Here is a 27,126-nt window from a genome sequence, read left to right as displayed (position 1 = left end):
GGGCTGGTAAGTATGCAGGGAGTCTAGAGTAGTCAAGTGGGGAAGGGCTTGACAAATGGCTGCTAAGTGACTGTTTATTGCTTGAGCTGCTCCTGATGTATTAGTCGGTTCGAATCCAGGTACATGGATTATTGAACTCGGTCTGGACCAGTTTGCCAAATGTCTGATCGTTTTGTGCCACTGTGCTGGTTTGGTTTTCTTAAGATGTTCTATGTGGTCAGCATAGTAGTTTTTCTTAGAGGTAGAAATAAGACGGGCAATCTTATTACGAAGGAACTTGTACAGGTGCCTATGGCCATATCTGTGTGCTTCCTGTCTCTTCAGTATTAGGGATTTGACTACTGTAGAGATCCACGGTTTGTCATTATTATGTACTTTAGTGCGTTTTTGTGGGAAGTGCTTGTCCAAGGCAGTATTCAAAGTGTTGTAAAAGGCTGCTGTCTTAGATTCAGCTGAGACTGCAGTGTGGACTTCTAACCATTCGTGAGTTACAATCCACTGGCCAAACTCACGTATCCTGGAATCTGGCATGGGGCGGGTCACTACCCATCTAGTCTTATTAGGTTTCTTGGAATACTTTTAGGTTGCCACAGAACAGCACAGTGGTCACTTCTTCCTATGGGACTAGTAACCTCTGGGGTCAGGTAGTACTTCTTAAGGTTTGTGAGGATTACATCTAAGATGGCCTCCCCCCGAGTGGGCGTGGTGACAACTTGGTCTAAGCTGTGGGATAGGGACAGGGTTTTGAAATCTGTTCTATTTAGGTCACCCATGAGCATAAGGCCGACATCTGGGTACTGCACCTTAAGCTTATCACAAGTTTGTATCAAGTGGTCAACCAGCAATTCCTGGTGTTCAGAGGCTGGGGGGATGTATATCGCACATAGGGCGATAGAGGAGACTTGACGGGGTAGTCTGGTCGGTCGTATCCAAACCCAGATACATTCGAGTTCAGGGGGGACAGGGATTTGGGAGATCAGCCTGGCTTGAATGTCAGAGTGCACATATACGGCCACTCCACCACCACGTTTATTGGACCTGCATTTGGAAAATAGGGTATAGTTGTTTATATTCAGGAATGCATTATCCATCATTGGTGTGTACCATGTCTCAGTGACAACTGCTATGCTAGCCTGCACTAGTTGTATTGTTGTTTCAAACTCGTCCAATTTACTATAAAGTGATCTTGCATTACACATGTACACTGAGGGTAACATGCGAGCCGTTATTAGGTTGGTACGGCATTCCATGTCAGAGCCATAAGGTGGATCACACATAGGGATGGGTGGGAGTGGCGTATAACTAGGCCTAGGTATGGGACACCTTTTATGAGGACGTCTACCCACCACAACACCTATCTTGAGCTTGCGGTGTGCACCGCCCCTACATCCTCTGTAACGCCATGCTAGTCTTGAAATTCTACATTGCTTAATAGTACGCAGAGTCACCTTACTAGCTGGATAATTCCCATTAAGGTTTGTCAGTGCGGCTGCAGAATATGATGTGGTGTTATGGTTCAAAGAGTGAGCTACTATTTGCCTTGCCTTGTGGCCACTGTGGGCCTGAACAGGTTGTAGCACAGTTCTAGTCTCTGAGAGTCTCTTGCACATGCTGAATAGAACATAGAATATTTGTTCCATCTGGAGTCACCTGAGGTCACTATGTTCACCTTCACTTAACTTTTAGATACCCCAACAAACAAATAAACCATACCAACCAACCAACCAACCAACCAACCAACCAACCAACCAACCAACCAACCAACCAACCAACCAACAAACCAACCAACAAGCAAACCAACCAAACAGTTAACTGACCAACTAACCAACCAACCAATCAACTAATATCCATTTGAAATAAATCAATTTTTATTTTAAACCAACGTTCAAACAAAGTACATCACGGAAACACATAATGGGAACTTTTCATGCGTATAATTATGTACATGTCATACATTTTATTTTCCACAATTCATGCAACATTTTAAGGACATAACTCTACTCTAAAGGTTAGATCATGTAAATGGGTGTTGGATTCTCTGATATGTAAAATTTCTCAATTTTACCTAAATCTGAAATGTGACCATTGGATAACATAAACTACCAAAAAAAAGTGAATGCTTCCAGTTGTAGAAGTACAGATCGCTTAAGTCTTAGTTACGCAACTATAGACGGGATGTCATCCTCAAATTCATCTATACAATAAATCATCTGCCACAGTGTTATACACAATAGATTACGGGTTTTGCGCAGGAGCAGTGTGTTCTACCAATGTACTGTCAATACATGTGGGTGCTAGCCATAATAATATTATTATGCCAGGGAAGTGACCGAGAAAGCATACCAAACTTAAAGGCATCCAGTGCAGTTTTAGGGCTTGGAAACCCGATTCTTTTTAAAGCCAATATTCTAGTCATTTATCTACATATAGAGTTGAAACAACACTGTCCCAATGTATATTGACCCTCTTGGAGCAAAAATTCCCAAAATTCTGACGGAAAATGGTTACTGAAAGGGCCCTGGTCTGATTTTAGGGTACCACCTCAAAAATAAAGGACTCCTTTCTGCAGTTTCAAATGCCCAAAGTATGAAATGCTGATTCAAATGCGCTAATGTAAAGCAGTATGTGTCGCTATAATAAAGATTACTTCATTCAGAATATTTCCAGTTTTGCTCCACTGAAATCACAGTGGATGCCTCTAAGTGGCTTGCCTCCAAGTTAGTCATCCTCGGCATGCTGGATGACAATCTTTACTTCACACTGAGGAGCAGAACTAGTACTTGGATCGTCCAAGTTGTGGCGACGGCGTGAACGCACGAAGGAGTCACAGATGTCCAGACTTTCATCAAGTTGCTCCTGGATGACTCGCAGGTTTTCCTGCAGCTTTTCCAGCTTCAGCTCACCTGTGCAAAAGGAAATGTTGGAAGTAGGTCTTAAAAATATGACAACAGGACTTTTGTATAAGGACATGGTGGCAGCTGTGTGATATGAAATAACCCTAATAATGAAATAAAGTCATTTCAAGCTACAATGCATTTCTCTACATGCTTTAATACAGAAATTTGCAGCTAACATAATGGAAAATGGGTATCTCATTTCAATGCAGTAAAAACATTTTAAGGGCCATATCACTGTTTCAATGAAATGTCATTGGAAACTATATAATTTGCTTTTCACATATCCCGTGAAGTACTCAGTGTCCCCCTCTTCCAACCATGACCTACATAAAAATAAAATGTAATAGATGAAGCATTACTTAATCTCAAAGCAGATCGCACTGTGGCAAGACAGTATTCATTGGCCAGAACGGACACTCCTCTGGCCAATTGATATTGCCTTGATATTGCTACCGTATTATCTGCTGCAGATTAGCATTATAACTAGAGTTCTACGATCTCATACCTTCGCCAAATGATATTAGCCTTTCTGACTCAGAAAATATATATTAATCCCCGTGATTATGCAAGTAGGATTATATATTGCATGCTTCATATATGTCGAGCATATTCTAGACCAAAGGACAGTCTTATATCTTAACGAAGAAAGCCATTCTAGCATTTTTCATACATTATGCAAATCAGGTCGTTATTTGAATAGGTTATGTTCACCTTCACTTGACTTTTAAATATCCCAAGTACGAAATTCCAGGCAGTTATCACTTTGAAATTATAACATTTTTGCATTAATTATGCAAACTAAGTCTTCATTTGCATAATCAAAGATAAATACAGTGTAACAAATAGAAGAAATTACCTTGTTCCTGGACCTCTTTCTTGGGAGGGCTGTGCAGACCTAACTTGGCACAGATGCTGCTCCACATGTGCTCGGCAAGCTCATGGTCATGGTCAACGTCCACGTCGGCGGAAATGGCGTCACAGACGATGGACATGAGGAAGTTCATCAGGAGGGTGAAGATACAGATCATGAAGGCGGAGAAGAAGATCGGGCCGATGAGAGGGTTCGCCTCCAGCATGTCACTGGCGAAGAACCTAAAAAAAACACAGAAGCAGGCAATGAGACAAAATTGAAGTTCTTCTCTCCTAGCTAGAGGTCTAGCCGTTTTTATGGGGCTCTCTTTTTTTACCGGTATCTTTTATTTTTTGCGCCAACTTTACACGGGGTGGCAAATAGTAACTGTCTGGCAGATAGTTACTGCCTGGCCAATTTAACACTCTCTTTGCTGCAACCACAAGAAGATCTGCTTGAAGATTAACAACCACTTACCATAAGAAATCAGGGATTTCAGACTTGAATTATTTTGTTTTTTTTTTATGAACATATTGTAACTGTATTGGGGATTGTATGTTTTCGTATCATTATTAGGACTGTACGCCTATTGAATTTTTGCACAGCTACAATTATTATTGCATTACTCACAATGACATGCTCCAACCTGGCACGTGCTCAGCTACCTTCAAGCATGACCTATCTATGAAATTTAACAGTCAAAACCATTTACAACTCTCTAGCAGCCTTTGCCACTCTTGTACCGAAACATACATTAGTACATACACACACCCCAAACCTGAGCCACTCAAAACAATACTTCCACCACAGAAGTAATTACATTGTACATCATGATTCACAGGCATCAAAAGTTCTATACAGGTTATTCAGCTCGTTACACATTTTTAGTTCACCTTACCTTCCAAGCATCATCTCGAAGAGAGCGAAGGTTGTGTGGTACAAGTCGGAGTAAGACTTCAGGTGGGTCCCGAAGATAAGGTATCCTGAAACAGCAATAGAAACAACAGTATCATCTTATTATTAGTCTTCAATAATCGTTCATAATTTTACATCTAAAACCAGTGCTGCATATGGGGAACAATGCAATCATGGATATGATATTAAAGGTGTAGATCTGTATCAGTTATGTCGCTCATTGTATACATGTAAACTATTGTGATTCATTCATTCAATGACATTCATTCATTCATTCATTCACTCATTCATTTGCTCACTCATCCATTTGCTCACTCATTCATTTATTTGCTCACTCACTTACTCAATAAAACATTCATTCATTCACTCACTCATTTACGCATTCATTTTCTCATTTATTTGCTCACTCACTCATTGAATAAAAACACCAATTCATTCACTCACTCATTTACGCATTCATTTGCTCACTCACTTACTCATTTGCTCACTCACTCATTCAATAAAAACATTAATTCATTCACTCACTCATTTACTCATTCATTTGCTCACTCCCTTATTCATTTGCTCACTCACTCATTCAATAGAAACATTCATCCATTTAATGACATTCATTCATTTAATGTTTTCATACCTGCACTGATGAACGATATGAAGGCGATGGCAGCAACGACTGAGAACGAGAGGAGCTCGTCCTTCATGATGCCGGGAAGAGCCAGCAGTTTGCCGATGGTCTGACTGAAGCGGACGACACGAAGCAGGGCGACGGTGTTGATGAACACAACAACTCCCACGGCGTGCGCGAAACACGCATCCCACCATGCAGCAGCTGTCAGGTCCACAAAACGTTCAAATCCCAGCTCACCTGTTGGACGAGAGATTTGATTCCAAAGGTTAGAAAAGGTTAAAATCACATTTTGACGATACTGAACATTCAAATAATAATAATAAGAACTTTATTGCACGACAAATACACATGGTACAAGGTATGACAAGCCACATAAAGAAGATAACAAACAATAAAATAAATGTGTTGAATAAGACCTAATGTCGAATAAAACCTAACATATCTTAATTACTCAAACAATGAGGGCTAGCACAAGTCTTTGATAAAGTGTTACAATCGAGTGGGCTAATCACAAGTTTCTGTATTTTTTCTAATAACAAAGCAGTCCTTTATATATCTACCTATTTTTGCGTTGTGGGAACCATTACTTGTATTTGATATTCGTTTCATTCATAATTTCATTTCAAGAAAATATGTAACATACAACAGAGCCCAAAACTATATCCTGTTGAAATGGCAAATGGGGATGAGAAAGGGGACAATATCGACTTTATCAAACTCAATTACTTTTGTTGATGTGACAAATCACAAAGTCAGTGATTGCATGCAGAATCATGCTGGGTAGAAGCTATCACTCGTATTCCGAGGCCCTGTCAACTCTTGACCTCCAACGTCTGTCTGAACGGAGACTGACCCTGTGCCGGGCCTTTGCCCTTTCAGCCACTAGGTCTAGGCACGCCCCCTGGCTACCCCCAGTTAGTAACCACTCACACAACATGCAGCTAAGGCAAACACGGCGCTACAAACCACCCATTGGGACAAAAAGATATTTATGCAGTCCTGTCCCCACAATGCTGAACATACTGAATAACCTTGCCATACAGTAGATTTCATTTTATGTTGTTGCACATGATGTAATTGTACTTTTTTATTATTGTCAGTTGTACCTAAGTAATTTGCCAACAGAAGTTGTATGATGTAATTTTAGCATAAATGTGTATTATTCTAGCGTATAAGTGGTGTTTAATGCCTCTCAAGGCACTTTTTATGTATATATATTATGTATTAGTCATGTAATTTTTTAAAAATTTGTAAAAGCTTCTCAATTCAGCCTTTGGCTGCAAAAAGCTTCTAACCTACTGTACTATGTATGTATGAAGTATGTGTTTCTGCAAATAAACCAGTCTATATCTATATATTGTGTTACTGGCTTCATGATAGTTAGCTTAGAGGATGAATGAACGAGTTAGTCAAAATGTGCAATTTTTTGTACAATGTAGTTGGAGAACATTCCCACATGTATTTTATCAACTCTGGTGAACTACATACTTGATATACAAGGCCTTCATATTTTATGTACATGTATATCACTAATGCATAGGGCGGCATACCGTTAGTTTTGGCGATCACTGCAAGTGTATCAGCTGCCACGGTGTATCGGTTGATGAAAACTGAGATGACTGTTGCCGTGCCGATGAGGCTTAGGCATCCGAGGGCATTCCAGGCCGAAGTAAAATATTTCCATCCCATGTTTTTCACCAATTTTGCCTCCTTGAACACCATTGCTGAGAAAAGCAGTGTGAATACAATGTGTATGAACAAGTTCACAAAGTCCGCGTTACTTTCGTATTGAAACAGGCCGAACGAAGTGATTGTTGCCGCTGGCGCGAGATTCCCTACTCCGGAATGATCTAGGACAAGATGCACAACGCTGAACAGCTTCAGGTTGGGGTTGTAGAAGTTTATGTCAATCGCCATGGAAACCGTGTACTTGTCCAGAAATTCAGAGTCCTTCAAGGCACAGAAGAACGACACAGTGGTGTCATAATTTAGAGGCAAGTCCAGGGAGTGATGGTTGGTGCAGTTGAATATGTGGAAATTGGGGTGATTCAGAAGATCCGGAACCGCAAATCGCCAGCAGGAATAGGACATGTTCTGTACAGACAGGCTCCAGCCTAGCCCAGCACCAGTCTTCCATGTAGTGGCATCTGCATTGAAAACAGTGATTCATTTGTTATTCATATTTTTTGTTATTATTTATGTCAGTTCAAATATTTGTTTACTGTTTTGGTACTTCAATTTTGTATTGATTGGAAAGTACATCAATTATTACTTTCATTTCATACATATTATTTCTATTATTTGACCTCTGATCTCCAATTCACTTTTTTCTCTATGATTGATTCTGTTTCAATTTTGTTATAATTCCAGTATGATTTGTATGTTTTATTTATCATTATTGCTAAAAGCAATTGTTATTATTGTTGTTATTGTAATTTCATCTTATGTTGCTGGACTCCAGGAAGAATAGTATGGAGTTAACTTCCATACTAATGGAGATCTCAATAAACAAACAAACAATAGTGCTTGTTGGTTATGTAATAGAATATTTGTAATAGGAGCATATACTTTGTCCTCAGCAACAAGGGTTGGGAGTGAGTGGGGGAGATTATGGTTAAGGTGATTAAAGGGTTGTGACCTGGTATGCTCTTGCTGTGGTATAGACTTGCCAGAAATGTAATCATGGTATAAAATGTAAACAATTATGTAATACTTGAGTAAGTACTGTCATACAATCATATATTATGTAATATTGAAATCATGATGTAAATGCAATTAGGTATTTTTCTTCTTTTGTTTCAAACTATCAGATTCCATAAATCACTTTTCGCAAGCAGTTCGATAAATGTGCCTTAAAAATGACTGCAGGAAGTAAGACATATCAAATGACATTTTGAATAAAGTGGAAAATGACGAAAAGGGTAAGAGACTTTTCTGAAGCACACGGTTTACCAGATCACCCAACAGAAAACAGAAGATTAACCAGAAAGGTAACATTTGCAAATCAAATGCATAATGTTTACCTTCGCATAGGTCTGCTCTGTTAATTCTTACTCATTGACAAACATATTCAAATAAATGGCCAGACAGGAGTCTAAATCAATCCTACTACAAAATTGCAACAGGTGTACCAAGGTTACAGACGTCTGGTTCAGGTCAGGAAGAAGAAACAGAGCAAACAATATGTTTTCCTTCCTGGCCCTACCTGGACGTCGTCTTACTTGCATCAAGCGAGGAGGGCCGACACGGAAGGACTCGGTGTTCTGTGCAAACTGCCGGTCTAAGAACTTCATTTTCCTGCCGTTGTACCAGGAGGACGGGTATAGAGTCGGCAGCAGCACTTCCTCAGCCCACGTGTAGAACTGGTCGGGAGTCCTGATCTGTATGTAAAAATAACAATTTTTCACAACGCCTGAGTGGCAAGCCTAAAAAATACATGGTTGTATTAGAAACAAATTTGATCTAGATTGATGTGTTAATGGATGGTGGGCCTGCATATGGTTAATGAACTCTATAAGAACATAGTATAATGTAGTTATTCTAACCAAGCAGTATACAGATACTTTAAATTTTCTAATTAAATAAACACTATAGTATAATTAACAAAAATTCTAGCGATTCCCCTGGAATTTGTAGTACATTATTGCTATAGTAACATACATGAGTAGTAAGCCTCTGTCTTCATCGGAAGCTCTGCAATGGAGATTACTAGTACTTAGTACTTAGTTTTTGCTCTGTATCTTCTTCTTCCAAACACATAAGGTCAATGATCTTGACCAGACGTCTGTCACCATGGTAACTGTATCAGACATCCTATGGTATTGGTTTACATTAAACACCAAACATTTTGCCAAATGTGTTTGGGTAATAATAAACAGAGCTGTAGTTTGTTGGGCTAGACCATGTGAAGGTTAACATTATGCATTTGCTTTGCGAATGTTGCCTCTCTAGTTGATTACTTACTTCGTCAAATCCACGAAGAACAGAGGTGGACAGCGTGCGTTTCTCATAGAAGATGTTTTGGTCGTTGTTTGCCTGGGCGATGTAGAAGAGGACGGCCACAAAGACGAACAAGAGAAGAAGCTCCTTGAGTGTCGAGGCTGACTTCTTACTGAGTTCCCGTTTCTTTCTAGCTCCTTGGCAGTTGGCTTTGGTAGGTGGGCGGATTTTTTTAGGTGCTGCAAGATAAAACATCATCATCATCTTGTCACAATGTTGTGTTTCATGGACGTTAAAACAAAGTCATGATGAAACACAACAGTTACAGCACAATAATATGTTTTTGATGTTAATTTTATTCGTCTAAAAGTTTTACTTTGGGAAAATAACTGTCCGCTGAGAAACTTATCAATGAATTATTCTGTTTGATGTACAGATAAATGGTAAAATTCTTGTAATTCTAATTTTTAATTCTTTTTGTCTCTTAGAAAACCACGTAATGTGTAACTTAGTAAGGATATAAATTTTTTACGACTACATGTAAGTTAATGATTCTAACAGGACCTCAATAATGTAACCTGTATCTTGCTACACCCAGACCTCTTCCTTCCATAAATTATGTGCTCAATGAAAAGCTGTCAGCAGAAAGATTTGAGTTATTTTCATGAATAAACAAAGGGTCAAAGAAACAAATTAAATGCTCCAACATGTTGCAATTCTAACCTGCAGAGTTCCACAGGTTGAGTTTGAGGTCTTCCTTCCTTATAGCCGGCGGTTTGATGAGGAAGGACAGGTTACAGACTGCAGACAGCACCACGGCAAGGACGACGATCTGACATGACAAAAGTTAGACATGTTTAAACTTAAAACTTTTGATCCAACACAACAAGGTTCTCTCACCTAGAGCTTTCGACTGGTCACTCTGATCTCCCTCAGTAGACTAACCCAGTGAAGCTTGTCACGTGGCTTCTTTGAAATGTGACATCAACACTGGGTCAAAGGTATCTGGTAGACGATGTCGGCCCCCGTCGCGGTTCAATGAAAGGTGATGGGCCATGATGTATATGGCTTCCTTCACCCCTCTCAAGAAATAGTCTTGTTCAGTGTCCAAAATCCTTACGGCTTTACTGGGTAAGTCTACTGAGGAAGACCAGAGTGACTCGTCTAGCTCTAGTCTAGGTGAGAGAACTTTTTTTTGTGTTGGACCAAACGTTTTAACTTTAAACATGTAACTACCAACACAGATGAACTTTCATGATAGTATAAGAGTTAGATATGAATAAATCATTTTTATTGCTCCACAATCGTGCAGCACAATGTATGGCAACAAAAGTACTAAAACAACTGTACCACAAGGCTACCGGTAATCTGTCCTACATTCATGACTACAAGATTTCATTGATAATAGCATAATATTATCATGTATGGATGACTTGGTCCCGCAAAACAGTGTCACATATCATGTTTTATTTGATACACATGCAGAGAACAATGCATGTACATGTACCATCAATCATGATCATCGAAAAAACCATATCCCTATTGGCAACAGAAAAGACACAGTACAGTAGGGATGGATACCAGGCTAGGTAAAATCCTTGGTCCTTGGTAAGAACTACCCGGAAGTACCAGAATCTGGCAGGGCTGGCAGCCAAAGACAGTAATAACTACCGAGATACAAGCTCTCTTGTAGCCAACGTTATCTCCCTGGCTGGCGCATGGCTGAAATATCCCTAGCCTAAAACTGCCTTTTAGCTGCACCAGCCCTGCCAGAGTCTGGAACACAGGGTAGAATTAATTTATTAACAAGACTGGCAATGAAAACATACATTGCTATGGCGACGGTGGTTGCTTTTAAAGGGTACTGTTTGCATGGCACTGCCATGGTTTCGTGATTTTGAGGGAGCCTTGTACCCTCCCCTCCCCTGAGTGTATAGTGAACGAGCCCCGGGGTCACAGAAAGTACATGTAAGGCATCCGGCAGACATGTTCTCCCATGGGTTTCCAGGAATGTGGGCATGTCAACAAACAGAGCTGAGAGACATTCCTGGAAATTCCATGACTGTACAATTCCTAGAATTTTTTGCAAATTTCACACAATACTGTGCCATCAGGCCCCTCCCTGAGACGTCGCCAAAAACAGCGATCATTACCTGAAGAGTGTCCATCACGCAGCTGGAGCCCATCAATGACAAGACGAAGGCCTTCAGCCAGGCGTCACTCCTCTCCTTCCCCCAGTCCATGCTGTACAGCAGCACGAAGAACGCTGAGCCGGTGGACGCCAGGAACACGGTCATCCACGCCACGTACTTAGTCCAGCGGTGCAGATGCTTCTTCACACGTCCTGACATTCAACAATGTACATGTATCAGCTAACCTTTTTTTTTGTATCCATGCCCTAAGTACAGGTAAACAGATTCATCTCCTTACAAAAAAAACATGACTTTCAAATGTGAATCGTAGTAACAAAAGACCCCTAAAACTTGTTCCTTATTTCTCAGAATTTTTTGCGTACCTTGCATAATGACTGACATCTCCTGAGTGTTGGCAGCCAGTGGTGCCTCCATGCGGACGAGCTGTACGATCATCAAGTTGACCGGAGCTACGGTCAAGGCTGTCATAAGGCTTGTGTACAGCTCCTGTAGAAATACAGAAAACTTTATTTTCTTTTCTTTTACAGCGGGTGTCTGAGCCTAGAGATTGCTCAATTTTAGACAATAGCCTCTGCTCAAGTGATAGCCTGCCCCCCAGGCGGCTTGTTAAAGTACTGCAGCTGAACTTCAAGTTTTAATATCTCATGATCTAAGCATGCCAGAGTCACGAAATTTGAATGGCAGTTAGCTCTTGTGCTGGGGAAGAAGTGATGCGAGTTTGGTTCCCCTTACTGCTTGCTCTAAAACAGCAGGGGCGGTTGTTTAGAAATATTCCAAAGAGGATAACTCAAGAAACGGTAGACGGATCTTCATGAGTTTTGGTATGTAGGTAACTCAAGTGGTGCTTGACATAATCATGTGATAATTATGCAAATGTGGATGTGATTTGCATAATTTATTTGGATATTTTAAACATCAGCTGCATTATATGATATGACTATTCAAGCGTGTAATTGAGAAAAAGAGAAAAACATGTTCTTACACAATTGGGTAATAGAGAAGTTATAAAGTTTCAATATACTATCGTATGCATTCTTTCTTTCTTAATTTTTTTAAAGAACTCATAAAACACAATATATCTCAAAATAATACAAAACTCTAGAGATGTACAAATAATACAGAAAAACCTAGATGCATAGTAAATCGTATAAAGTGTTTCGGAATAGTTCCTGTAGAAGGTGTCAGATTTTACTAGCACATTTACTACAACCAAGGAAATTATCTTATTTTGCCGTTTATATAATTTTGGATGCTTTAACAAAAAAAGGTGGTTTGACTTGCTCCAAACACCGTAGCGGCTATACCTTGCAAAAAAAGAATCGACAAGTCTAGAGGCAGATGCACTTGCCCGAACAGTATTTTTACTTGCCCTGGGCAAGTGGGCAATTATTGTACCTGTGCAACCCTGTTACTAGTTTAAAATCTCTGATTTGTTGTTACCTCTACTGTGAAACGAGCGATCCCCAGGTTGTACACTTTCGTGTCAGCAGTTGTGTCATCTGTCTGGTACCACATGGCGCTGGCCAGCATCATGGTGTTCAGCAGAGTAAAGCAGCAGGACAGACGCTGGGCCTTGGTGAAGCTGGAACCTAGATTGAAAAGTTAAGTTAAAGTTAAAGTCTTTCCCGCACCACGTGGTGCATATAGGACGGCGCCCATCTCCAGTTCAGTAGCCCTTGGGCCACACCATTTTGTACAATCACTACAGCAGGGGGCTAGTGCACCGGTAGTGTTGTGTGTATAACTCTCATACTTTTTCCCAAAGGCCGAGTACTAAGCAGAGAAAGCAGTATGTAGCATTCTTTAAGTCTTTTGTATGACTCGGCCAGGGATCGAACTCACGGCCTACTGAATGCGACGAGCACTCTATCCACTTGGCCATTGCACCGGTTCATAAGTTAACAACATCAATAATTGGCAAATTATCCCTTTCCATGGAGCAACATTTAGAACTCTTAAGTTTCAGTTGATTGACAGGGTTGTACATGTGGCCCGGTATGCTCTGGGTGGTAGGATGCGTTTACAGTCAAGGTCGCCAGAAATATGAACCGTGTATGAAACATAAAAAAAACGGACCAGGGGGAATTGTAATATTTTTGTTTGTAAACGTCAACAAATTAGTAACCTTTTGTAGCAATTTTGTCACTTTCTGGACCTTGGAACACGTGATACATTTGAATATTGAACAACTGAAGCACAGGATTGTACAGACAAACAAAGCTAGAGACTGTGAGTACCCGTGTACTACAGACACTAGGCAGAGTTGTTAACCACTTTTTGCTGGTCTTTCGATTTTTTCCTCATATACACGTACTTATTAAGCATGAAAAAATATATCTAAAAAAAGTATCCACATGGAGTTAAAAAATCATGAAGTTGCCAAGAAAGAAATATTCAGACCTGGTGGTGCTACAAGGGCAGACGTCCACAGCTGTTGGTCGTAGAACAGGTTGGTGGTCGCCTCAGTAAAGACGTTACTGAAGGATCTCAGCTCCTCCTGGGGGGTTGCGTGAACCACCTTCTGAAACTCTCCGTCACCTTTGTCCTCTGACAACCAGTCGTGACAGCAGAAGTAAGTCCTATAAGCAATCATAATTTATCGTTTTGTGAAGGCATCATGGCACTGGTTTAGTTAGTTAAAGGCATCCAGTACAATTTCAGGGCAACAAAACTGGATTTTCAAACAAGTTTGATTTTCAAAGAAATTATATTTTCTGCTCACTCTTGTAGCAAGTTGAATCAATCCGATCCAAAAGCATGCTGATATTTGTGAGGAAAAATGACGGGAAACGGTTGCTTGCTAGCAATTTATGGGCGGTACCCAAAAATAAAGAGGCACCTCATGTAGTTTGTTTTGGTTGTTTCAAACACTTTTAGTATACAATGATAATGACAAAAAATGTGCTAAGAAATGGCAGTTTATGTCAATAAACAGATTTCCTCATTACGCACAATAAGAATATATTTGTTTTACTGCCATGAAATTGCATTGGATGCCTTTAATTTGTATCTTGTCCGGAGCAGCGAGGATTGGAAGTGGATAGGTGGAGATTTTGTTTCAGTTGATTGTCAGGGTTGTGACCTGGCATGCTCTAGGCAATAGGATGAGGTCACCATGAATACATACATGGTTTGAAAGTTGAATGTTTGTTAACATAAATCGTAGTGTATTGGAGCGAGGTAAAGGGGATATTGCCATTGGTCTCATTTCACCAAGCAAAGTAATTTGGAGTCTGTACACGTACTCAAGGGGCAGTCCGTTTTTCTGAACATTTTGAGAGTTGCACACTCACAGAATTTCTTGCATGCTCAACATGCCTTGAGGCTATAAGATTGAAGAAGAACTTCATCAAAAGACTGAGTTCAGAGTAGCAGCCAAAAAGAAGGCGGGATATGTCTTCAGGGTCTTACACTGCATCCTTTTCTACATCTCTGACTAGAAAATTTCCGAGGAACCAGGCTGACGTGTTGCCTTCCCCAGAGTTATCATGCCAGATGCGCAACGACATCACTTCTCCAAGTGACTCTCGCACAGGCATGATAAAATGTAAAGTACTTCCACGAACCAATGCCTGTAATCGATTGGCAAAATTACATACAACACGTAACAACCATCCTTACAATGTTTTACTTCATGTTATCAGCACCTAGCACGGACATTACGTTTGACAAACAGAAGCCTAAATGATCATGGAACTATCTAAGTATATAGTACTTGAAAAGACAAATGGTTCAATAAAAAACCATGATACACACAATACTATCAAATATATGACATTCCTTTACGAAATTTTTACTAAATTTACAGAAAATGATTCTCTTTCAAGTGATGAATCCTCTATCTCATTAATGTACTACATGTAGAAGACAAATTTATGAATTCTCATGTAACAATGCCAAAATGAGTTATTGCAAATTCTCCAGTTATTAGGTTTTCCGATTTAAATTCCATCTAAGAACTAGTAAATAGTGTGATAAACAATTAGGCCTGATTATGGAAAATTGTTTGGTTAGAGCAACAAACCCTATAAGAAATACATTAGGTGAACATAAGAATGAGCCTGACCTCTCCCCCAGGGTTCAGCATCTTGATCGGGGTCGTGCCCTCTGACCCGAACAGTTGGAAGGCGACCCGTGAGGTGGTCCCTGCCCCGAACATGGCCCCGGTGGTGACCGTGAGCTGATAGACGTGAGGTGCCGGCATCCGGTCTGGGGGGATCAGACTCACTTTGGACAGAGTCTTCCTCTGGTCCTGGGAAATTTTACCCTAAAGTATACAGAATGGGGAATACTTAATATATAATATTATATACATGTATATAATGAAGCAGAACCTGCACAATGTACATGTATGGCAACTTGTACATAAATGGAACGAGTGCAAATATCTTATGATTCTAGCAGACTACTTTAAAATTTATAATAACAATTAAAATTATGTTTATACTCTAATATCAACTAGATCATATTAACTAGATCCTAAGAAATTAAAAAGACATAATAGAAACCTGGCAGCACTGCACATTAGCGTACCGTGGGATACCTGCGGGATTTGAGATATATCCCGAGATCAGTACAGTACAACCTGTATCTATAAATTACATTGTAACTGTCAAAACCACCTGCCACTTTCTGCCACTTTCTAGCAACCATTGCTGCTACGGAATTCAAACATAGAATCCAATCTACATCCTAAACAAGCACTGCCGAAAAAACAATACTTCCGACCCAGAAGTAATTATTAAAAGCATACATTTTTAAAATATCAGACAAAGCACAAAACATACATTGATGAAGGTTAGACATCCAGATACTAAGATACGCCAAAAAGCAGATACTCAAGCAACTGGATATGATTTTGGAAATGGCCAGACGTTTCAGCTAGTATCCACTAGCTTTCGTCAGTGACTGAGACACCAGAGGAGCTTTGTGACTAATTTGCATCATCTTGTCCTGACTTGTCTATCTTTTTAGACTCCCAAAAATTGCCTTCACTTCTTTGCATATCAATCAATAGTTTGCGCTTGTAAACCTGCATTTTTCCTCAGGTCTCTCAGTCACTGACGAAAGCTAGTGGATACTAGCTGAAACGTCTGAACGTTTCCAAAGTCATATCCAGTTGCTTGAGTAACTGCTTTTTACACCACATACTCACCCTTAACTTGCTGAAGTCAGCACACAGGAGGATCATGATTATGATGTACAGGATGTACTCAGACACCACGATAGAGAACACCACGGAGTTGTCACTCAGGTTGCTGAAGTTCTTGAACGCGTTGAGAAAGTCGATGGAATTCGGGGTGGGGAGGGTCATGGTGCCGACTGCAATGCTTGTCCCGGTTGGGCGACATTCACAGTGGAAAATGTTGTTCCCTATGTCAAGTTTAGCCTGATTTTGAAAAAAAAATTGTAACTGTTACATTAAATTAATTCTTAAGAACCTGGGCACTGTGGCAATAACAATGGCAGTTACTTCTTGAATATTTGATATCTTGAATGTTGTTATCTTACTCATATCATGTTTTTTGTGCTTCTGTTTAATTAGTGAGACATTTACAGTGGAAGATATTGTTCTCTATGTCGAGTTTAGCCTGATTTATGTTGAGAGATTTTGAAAAATAAATACCAATATTTATCTTCAAGCATAACTTTTAAGTATTATTTTGTTCATTTTCAAAATACCAATATTGCGTAAGTTTTTGTTATTTTGTATTTGATTATGTTGTGTTGACTGTATGGACCCCAGGAAGAATAGTGTCAATGCAAACACTAATGAAGATCCCAATAAAACAACAAACAAACTTGGGGAAATCATATCACTGCAATAATGATTATCATCAGTTCATTCTTTTATGTTTAATATTAAGTTTTTGGCCACATGTTTTGTATTTCTGTTTGCTACATCATGAATACTTACATGTAAATCAAATTTTTACTAGCAAGTGATACACAGGTCTTCACAATATCGTCCATAAAAGCTGGAGGGTTTCGTTTCAACGTAAAACTACATTTAGATTTGCTACGACAAACATGTGTTTGTTATAAACGAAACATGGGAACATGGAATATTGCTCCGAACTCTGTCTCTGATATACGTTGTGCAATTTGTATATGAAATAATTTGATGTAATTTTGATATGTAAAGCACAAATGAGGATGAGAAAAAAATAAATTGAATTTCACTATGCTAAATGTATGTATGTAATCGTGTAAATATTTTTCAATGTGCAACTCTATTACCACAATTTGACTCCAAAATTGTGCAGTCGTTAGTTTTAAAAAAAGGAATGTACATCTTTAAACTCAATTCAGCTTTCTGCTGTAATAATCGTGATTTTAGCAATAAACTATTTTCGATTGATTGATTGATTGATTGATTGATGATTAAATGGACACAGTCTTTTAGTCTAATATGAAATTCTTATGATGTGTATATTGCGTGAATTAGACGTGACTTACATCGCATTGTTCCAGTCCCCATCGTTCCTTATTTTCGTCCCAAGACGAACAGCCGACAGCTGACATCTGCAGCCTGTAGTTGGGGGTTCTCTCCCGGTTTGGTTTTTCAGGTGAAGAACCGGCACGATCTGAGAACAGCACAATGAACAAACGATGTAAATACACCTGTCTGCAAAATTGTGGGGCCGTGTGGCATAACGGCTTTCGAATCAGAACCAAGAGGTTCGAATCCTTCCAAGTAACCGACATGGTGCCCTTGGGAAAGGCACTTAACACCACTTTCCTCACATCACTCAAGTGAAAATGAGTATGCAGTATCATTATCATGATTGTGAGTATTAAAGGAAAACCAAACCAAAATAAGTTAAACATAAAGATAAAAGATATGGCACATAACAACATAGAAATCATTGTAATTTACCTATTTTCAGTACACCAATGTACATCACACCACCACGGCGTGTGGTGTTGGGTGTGAATGTGACTGTGAAGTCCTTCTCTGCGTGCCAGGCCTCTAACCCGCCTTTAGCCTGGATGACTCTCTTCTCGGCGTACTTTTCTACGGTAGGCTTGGACCCGTACAAAGAGTACACGTGTAAGGTGGCGTCTATGTCCCACCAGCTCATGTGCAGGACAGGGATGACGTTTCCATCCGGGATGCTGAAGCGGTGGTACGTCATCGTAGTCCTGTTGCCTCCATTGACGCTGCTTTCCCGACTCTTTTCTCCTGGCTAATGAATAAATGAATTAATCTCATTCATTTCATTTTTTCACTTTTATCTATTCATACTGGTCAGCAATTCGTCATTTTGGCGTTTTTTTAAGCTTAAAATGAATGAATGAATGAATTAATTAATTAATTAATTAATTAATGACTTATTTGATCATTTTGATCGAGTCAAAAGTACATTGCAGCCACAGACTGAATTGAGGACCATTTTACATATCTAAAAACTGTTGGCATTAGGCTCCTTACCTATTTCTGCTTAATATCTTATCTTTGCTTTTTAACTGGTAAGTATATAAAACACAAGCACACTACCTTACCTTGTGGGTGGTCATGTGTGGTGCGTCTGTTGTCAGCACACGCTCTTGCAAGGATTCAAACGGCATGTCTAGGTTTACTTGCTTCTCTTCCTTAAGCCTTCCTGGTTCTCCTTGTCTGTTAGGTTTGGGTCCTGTTCCGGATTCTCTTGAATACATCGACAGAACCGTAACGGGTGACGAGATGTTCTGTCCTCCTGTCGATTGTTTCCAGGAGTACGGATTCTTTTTGAAACTCAGCATCTGAAAAAAAATGAATAATGATGATTATCATATCAATAGCCGGCCGACGCTTACTAATCTGAAGGCTCCATTCCACATTCCTAATGTCACAAATAGAGTCAAAACAGGGTCTTTATTCATTTCAATCCATACATTAAACAACCCAATAATCACCCGCATGTGACCCAAATAGAACACTGCTCTGTTCTAAAAAATCCAAAAATCACTCGGTGGCTTTATTCGGTGGTTATAGCAACTGACAAGGGTCTATCACACCATATCCACCTCGGGCGGGTCACTAACCCTTAATTAATCCATAAAAGAATACATTTTACAGACAATTGCTTTCTCTTTGGTGCTGAATGGCATTCACATTATCAGGCATTTTTCCAACTCCTATATATGTGTGCAACAATGCTAGGTGAATAGCATCATGGATTCTTTTTCAGAACTCAACATCTGAATGATGGAACTAAATACATTTTACAGAATGATTACAACTACTTTCTCCTTGGTGCTGAACAGCATTCACATGGTCAAATATTTTCCTACCTCCTCTATAATACATTGATTACACTGATGCTAGCTTAATTTGGCTTGTTGTGGTAATGAATGGAAAATTCTTCTTCGTCATATCTTTATATTCCTGAGATTACATGTTGGTTACGACATACCAGTTCAAATAATTAGTTCCGGAATTTTCCTGCTTTAGTTGTTTTCTGATGTGCAAAAAAATAAAAATAAAACAAAAGATTCAGGTTCTGAATCAACTCCAAACTCGTTGCGTTTGGGGCTGTCAGAAGATGTCTATTTTTATCTTGATTTGTTGCCCCCTATTGCCGCTATTTTTTTCTTTAAAGACCCGAGAACAAACAAGTAATTGGTGTGGCCTAATGTGGCATACAGTGCAAAAAGCAGTACCTTGATATCCAACATGTCGTTAGTTTTACTTCCACTTGATGTGCGAGGAATAGTTACAGTGGTGTGACCGTTGCCGATGTGCAGGTCTTTGTTGGGTGGTGATCTTGACAAGGTCACCCCAACGTTTTCCGTCCCAAGCGTTGCCTGATATTCCGCGTCGGCAGGCTGCAATGCCAACAGCGTGCCGGCAACACTGTCCAGAGATTTCACGATATTCCTCGCTGCCCGTTTTTGCTATCAGGTTAGGAAATGTACAAGGTTAGAACCAGTATGGCATCTGTACCAGCTCAGAAAAGAACAAGAAATAGCCATGCCTTAAAGTACCAGAGTTATCAACCAAGGACTGAGGTGTCCAAAACACATTCTTTCCTAGAACTATCGCAGAGTGGAACTCGCTGTCACCAAGTACTAGAAGGGTTATAGATTTAAACAATGTTAAGAGTCAGATGTCAAACGGTGTATCATGTAGTTCGGTGTAATATATCCATCTGCCATCGTGCCACGTACCTACAAAGTGTGTTATGCCGAAGGTAGGTTATACCGGCTCTAAAGATACAGAAAATTAGCAATGGAGATTAATAAGGCTAGTAGACATTGTTAGCAATACAGGCAATATTGTTCTCATTTCACCAGCAACTGAATATCTTTGATATCTTAAGAAATAGTCCGTACCATGTCTTCTTTCTCCTTCTGCTTGTCTTTGAGCATCTTCAGCTGCTGCTTCGGAGAAAGGTCAGCGGAGTTCACGTCAATCAAGTCGCTTTCAAGGATGTTTGAGCTACCAGTAGTCTCAATCGGTGGCTGTAGCTCTGGTAGCATATCGATAACTGACGTAGCTGCCTGTGTCAGGGCTGAACGTAGATAATAGGTGACAAAATTAACATTAAATCTGCAATAAATCTGAGAAGCACTGTAGACCATTATCAGCTCATAGTGAATTTTTGCTGTGGGTTGAACATCACATGCATTATTAGTAACCTCACAAAGCAGCAAATCTTAATATCATCTTAATATCATTTCCTAAAAAAAGACACCCGTACAGATAGTCTCTTTTAGAGATCGGTATGATATGACAAAAGACTTCGATTCTAAAACAAAAAGTGCCACAATTTATGGAAATTTCTTATAATGTGCTGGGTCTTTCCATCTACAAAATGCAAGGAACGCAATAAAATGCATGCTCACTCACTCACTCACTCACTCACTCACTCACTATCGTCTAACATATTAATTGTTAGCAGTGCTTACCATTGGCTATACCAGCCATGTCTGTTACTGACGCACTCTGTGCTCCTCTTGAGGCACTAGCCAGTTTGTCTATCAGTGCTGCAGCATCCTCCTGCAGGGGGATTGTGCATTCTTCTTTTTATCACCCTGTCTTCTCTTTTATAGCTTAATTCAGAAGGTATGGCATATTCCAACTGAATCACTGAGAGAAAGCTGGAATTGTGTAATTAACGCACTCGGAAATCACTCACACACTCACTCACTCATTCATTAACTCACCCAACCACCCACTCACACACACACACACACACACACACACACACACACACACACACACACTCACTCACTCACTCACTCACTCACTCACTCTCACTCACTCACTATCTGGTTTAACGTCTGACTTCTGAGGGTTAGACGTGCTAGCACAGCAATGCTGCGGCTTGATGGCAGCCCACCACTTGCCTCTATCCTGTGTGTTGATGTTATGTCACTAGCAATGATAAAAAATGTTGTAAATAACAATACTTGTCAAGAGTGCAGTGAAGTAGCGTACCATTGCTGATAGTGACATGGACGACTCGGCACTGCCACTGGTTGTGAGGACGTCATTAATGCTGTTCATCGCAGACAGGATCTCCTCTGGTTTTGCTGATTCCAGCCGTTCCTCGTCCATCCCTTGTAGAATGTGCTGGAGCTGGCAGAGATGTAACTTGCATTAGATACTTAGATATTTTTGACTCACTCACTCACTCACTCACTCACTCACTCATCCACTCACTCATCTGTATCTGTATCTGTATAGCCGGTATAACCGCCTTTCGGCGTAACACACCAGCACACACCAACACACCACTCATTTACTCACTCACTCACTCACTCACTCACTCACTCACTCACTCACTCACTCACTCACTCACTCACTCACTCACTCACTTTCCATTAAGCATCTGTTGTTCCGAATGTTAGACTTAATGTTACAGTGGTAAGGAAAAGGGATACAGATGACAAAGGGAAGGTCATGCGAGACAGATGCTTCGGGCCACCACAGAAGCTGACGAGTGCCTCATTTAAGAAACCCCTCCTATGATTGTAAAATTCCATACCTATCACATACTAGCCACATACTCGTTGGAAAGAAATGTGTACCTTTTCGTCAGGATTTTCAGTTGTTTGGGCTGGGGACGTGCTGTATGTCGTTTTATCTGAAAGTCAAGTTTATTATGATATGATGTTAAGCGAATTTCGGTAAATAGTACATCTCACTTACTAAGGAGAAGATACAGTATACAATGTGACAAGTTATTGCCATTGAGGCATTCACATCATTCACACAAGTGTTAAAAGCAAGTATTACATGATAAATTCAGTTTTAAATACAGATTCTCTTGCCTTGCTAACATACCATAGCAGCTATATAATGTACAGTTTGAATAATGCTGTATAATTCTGTTATAATAGTAAGTTAATAATGTTATTGACGTGTATATCACCTGGCAGCCTGTCCTCCTTGCTGGTACTGTAGACTCTAGCGGTTTGTTGACCAGTTGTTCTGACTTCCTTGTTTGTTGTTTGCTTCACTGTAGTTTCAGCAGAGGTTGCTATGACAGGTAAATATCAAATTTTGATGAATACAAGTCATGTACATGTATGTAGGCCATGATGTATAATGTAGCACAGACATTGCATTGTATCTGTATATGCACAGCTGGTAACATCCAATTCACCACCAAATTGGGTATTGAATACTGCCTGATATATCCTGTATTAGATTTCAGTCTTGCCAATTTGATACTGTACTGCAGCCACCAAAAGATCCGGTACAAAAGGCCAAGGGACGTCCCAGGAAGGCATGGATAGAGAGTGTGAAGGACACCCTGACTAGGTATGGCATGCCTATAGTACAACAGCCTCTAGACTAGCCGTCGGCTGCCAACTGACCCTCTCCACGACGCCCCAGACGGTAGAAGTGAAAGGATAAAGCAAAGTCCAGTAAGTAAAAGATCTGCTTGAAGATTAACACCTAACCTTCGCACGTCTTACTTCAAGCGTTGTTTGAAGGTATGGTTAGTTACATGTAGATGGTTACCTGTCGTACGTTTGGTGGTGGACACAGCAGATGTGGAAGTGACGGTGGTGTCTCTCCATGTAACGCGTGTGTAATCCTCAGTAGTGGCATGGGTTGATGTCATGGGGTGATCGACAGGTAACGGTATCGGCCCTTTGTACAGAATTTTTAAAACAGGATATTTCGGAGTAAGTAATGGACATGGTTTGAATGAAATGAAAAGATATGCTTAGTGTGTGTGTGTGTGCGCGCGCGCGTGCGTTTGTATGAGTGAGTGAGTGGGTGAGTGAGTGCGCGTCTGTGTTTGTGTGTGCACGTGTGTGTGTAGATGTATGTATGTGTGTTTGTGTATGTAGATGCGTGTGAGCATGTACATATATGTATGTGTGAGTGAGTGAGTGAGTGTGTGAGTGAGTGAGTGACTGAGTGAGTGTGAGTGATTGTGTGAGTGAGAGAGTGAGTGAGTGTGTGAGTGTAGATATATGTATGAGTCAGTCAGTGAGTGTCTGTGTGTCAGTGAGTGTTCATGTTTGCGCATGTAAGCCTGTACTGTAGATGTGTGTGTGTGTGTGTGTGTGTGTGTGTGTGTGTGTGTGTGTGTGTGTGTGTGTGTGTGTGTGTGTGTGTGTGTGTGGGTGGGTGTGTTTGTGGGTGTGGGTGAGTGTGCATATGTTTGTGTGTGTGTGCATGCGTTTTTTGTTTGTGCGTGTGTCTGTCTGTCTGTTAGTGTATGATTAGTTATGTGTATGTGTATGTGTATAAAGTCTGTGCATGTCATACCTGTTTGTTTTGAGCAGGTTACTTCCGCACTTCGGCCATGCTCGTGACTCCCGACAGCCGCCATCTTTATGACGTAATCAGTTTCAGGCAGAAGTTCTGTGATGTTGTAGGATGTTTCGGACCCATCCACACTGAAACAAGAACGGCAGAATGTCAGTATCCCTTGTATAACATTTTAAAAAATGTTCTTCTACTCGGGAATCCATAATTTTCAGTTATGTGTACTGTTTGTAGTCAAGTAAGCCACATCCTGACTTTCACAGTATTTTGCTAGATTGTAAGGTGGACATTTTACCTCTATGAAAAATGGAGGTATTGTTTTGGTATGTCTGCCTGTGTGTCTTTGTGTCTGTGTCTCCGCGAATTTGTAGTCGGCATAACTTCAGAACACCTTTATGGATTGTAATGATATTTGGTATATTGGTAGGCCATAGAAGGACAAAGGGCAAGGTCAAATATGGTCCTCCTGTTGACTGACCTTGGTACTGCAGCAGAACTTCCAGGTCTTTTTACCTTTTGTGCTGAACATGCTATGGTCTTGGATTTTTGTTCTTTCTGTACAAAGTACTACAAGCCTCTATTAAAACATCAGACTTTAATTCAAGTCCTGGCAACATGCAATAAGAACATATGGCATAACCTGAACAATTCCTCGCCGAATGTCTGTGAAACTGTGATCTCGTTTGACACGACCCTGGCCAGGGGAGCCTTCCATACCAGGACCATCCATGTCGCAGACCAGCTCCTGACTTCCATAGCTGAAGGTGGGTCTGTGTCTAAAAGTAAAAATGCATGATGTCATTACCTACAAAAGATTGTGATAGTCAGACTATGGCTACTGCTTCGGTAGTAAGCATTATTATAGAAATTAGAGACTTCAGGGAAGTATTAGGGTTTTTTGTGATGTACATTGGAATTGAGAAAGAGATGGTATGATGTAATCTAAACATGTTTGGACTGCGCCACTGGGATAACCCTCGGGAATTGGTCCCCCCCCCTCTAAGGGAAGCCAGTACGCATGCGCTCTAGCCTGCTCAATTCCAACAATATAGGACCGCCATATTTCTGTCCTTTGGAAAATGCAACAGGCTCAGCGCTTGCGCCACTGGCAATCTCTACACACATGGCGCTCAGGGGTTTTCTCTTTTTCATTGAATAAACTTCTGAATTCGTCAAATGTAGATCTCCGTCTCTATATATACTTGAAGTGTAATAGGTATTACAGCACTTACATGATTGAATTCTTGCACAATTTATTACACACTGATATACTTTGTCACCCTGGCACATGCTGGCTAATCTTCAACCATGTCTACATTGTATCAACAGTCAAAACCACCACTTTTTTGCCAAGTACTATGGAACCAAACATACCCCCCACCACACACGCGCACACACACACACACACACACACAAACCATGACAGCACCGCCCCAAAACAATACTTCTGTACTGGAAGTAAAACTAATATCCTGAAGTAATAAAAAAATTGTAGGAGCTAGAAATTAGGATATTAAAATCACACAATCATGTATCACAAAGAACAAAGATTATGCCCTTCTCATCATTGTTTGATAACCATCAAGTTAAAAGTACAGCCTGACCTGATTAACATATTTCAAGTGACCTGAACAGATTCTGTCACTAACCTGTAACAGCACTTGTGGTGACAGCGATGCTCCTCCCAACCCGGCTAACGGCCACCACTTCAATGTCGTAACGCGTACCGGGGATCAGACCTGTCAACATGCAGCCGTGTGCGTCTCCTGGCCTGGTCACGGATGTACTTCTCCCATCACCGGTGTAGCTGATGGAGTACTCGACGATCGCACCTTTTGGAGGCTGCCACGAGATGACAACTGAGTCGATCTTCGTGTCTTCAACATCCAATGCTGAAGGAGGTTCGGTTTCTGAAAATACACATACAATAATGTGTGTTATTACATATTATGAACTAGACAAGAAATATTTGCAAGGCAAGTACTTAAACTTTACCTTTACACTGTCTAGCCCAACAAACTACATTTTGTAATTCTGTTTATTGACATGTGGTTACACAGTCCAATTCTGCCTAGCTATTGCTACATAATGTAATCCAACACCACAGGGTGTCTCACTGGTTACCTTGGTGACATACATCTGGTCCAGGTCATTGACCTTATGTGTTTGAAGAAGAAGAAGAAGCAGAGCAAAAACAAATATTATGTTTTCCTTCTACAAAGGAAAACATCATACTGTGCAGGTAACTTACATATAGAACCTTCAAGTTGTTACCGGAAATGCACACTTTTTAAACAAAATATTAACGGAAAATGGTTTACAGTACCAGTTACAGCGGTGACTTGGACTTCCGGTCCTTCGATGTACATGTTGATAGTTGTTGCCGATATGATGTACTCTGTGGCTGGTACGAGGTCCTTGAATGTTAATTCCCCTTGCCCGATCGGAAGGAATCGTGTGAAAAGGGCGTCGGCCGACTCCCTTTCTCTTATCCACACCCTGTAGCCGATAGCGATGGGATTGGTGGTCGCTGTCCACAAAGCTTTGATTGTTGTACCAGTGATGGTCGTGATTTGCAAATCCTCTGGAGGCAGCATCGCTATTTTGAAAGATAACTTATAGTGAAATTGTGTAAGGGACACAACACTGAACAGTTTAAAAGAAGAGAAATCAGAGCTTTCAAATTTCTGGGAAGTGTTTTGAGATTCTATGAATATAATAGAACTGTAAAACTACTTAAAATATTAAAATGATTGTATTAAAATGATTGTATTTTTTTAAATTTAGACTCGTGCTGGTGGCAAATTTACAGATGGTAACACATTGGCACACCAAATCCGTAGTGTGTTTTTGGCACACAGTTAGACAGATTAGCCTAAGACGCTCGGTGGGCGTCACTCCACCGTACAGGTAGGGCAGTCGTGTAAAGTTTCTTTCACTGGGGCACAACGTCGGGCCACGGTCAGTATCGACCCGTGACCTATTGGTTCCGAGTCCAACGCTCTAACTGTTGCGCCACAAAAGGGATT

General features: G+C 40.4%; 1 pseudogene; it reads right to left on the bottom strand.

Moving 5' to 3' along the window:
• Positions 1-632: 632 nt before the first annotated feature.
• On the bottom strand, positions 633-26,694 carry LOC109481751 (annotated as a pseudogene).
• Positions 26,695-27,126: the final 432 nt, after the last annotated feature.

Source organism: Branchiostoma belcheri, unplaced genomic scaffold (genome assembly GCF_001625305.1).
Source record: "Branchiostoma belcheri isolate BF01 breed outbred unplaced genomic scaffold, Haploidv18h27 scaffold571, whole genome shotgun sequence".
NCBI classification, from domain to species: Eukaryota; Metazoa; Chordata; class Leptocardii; order Amphioxiformes; family Branchiostomatidae; genus Branchiostoma; species Branchiostoma belcheri.
This window is presented reverse-complemented; position numbering and strand designations above follow the sequence as displayed.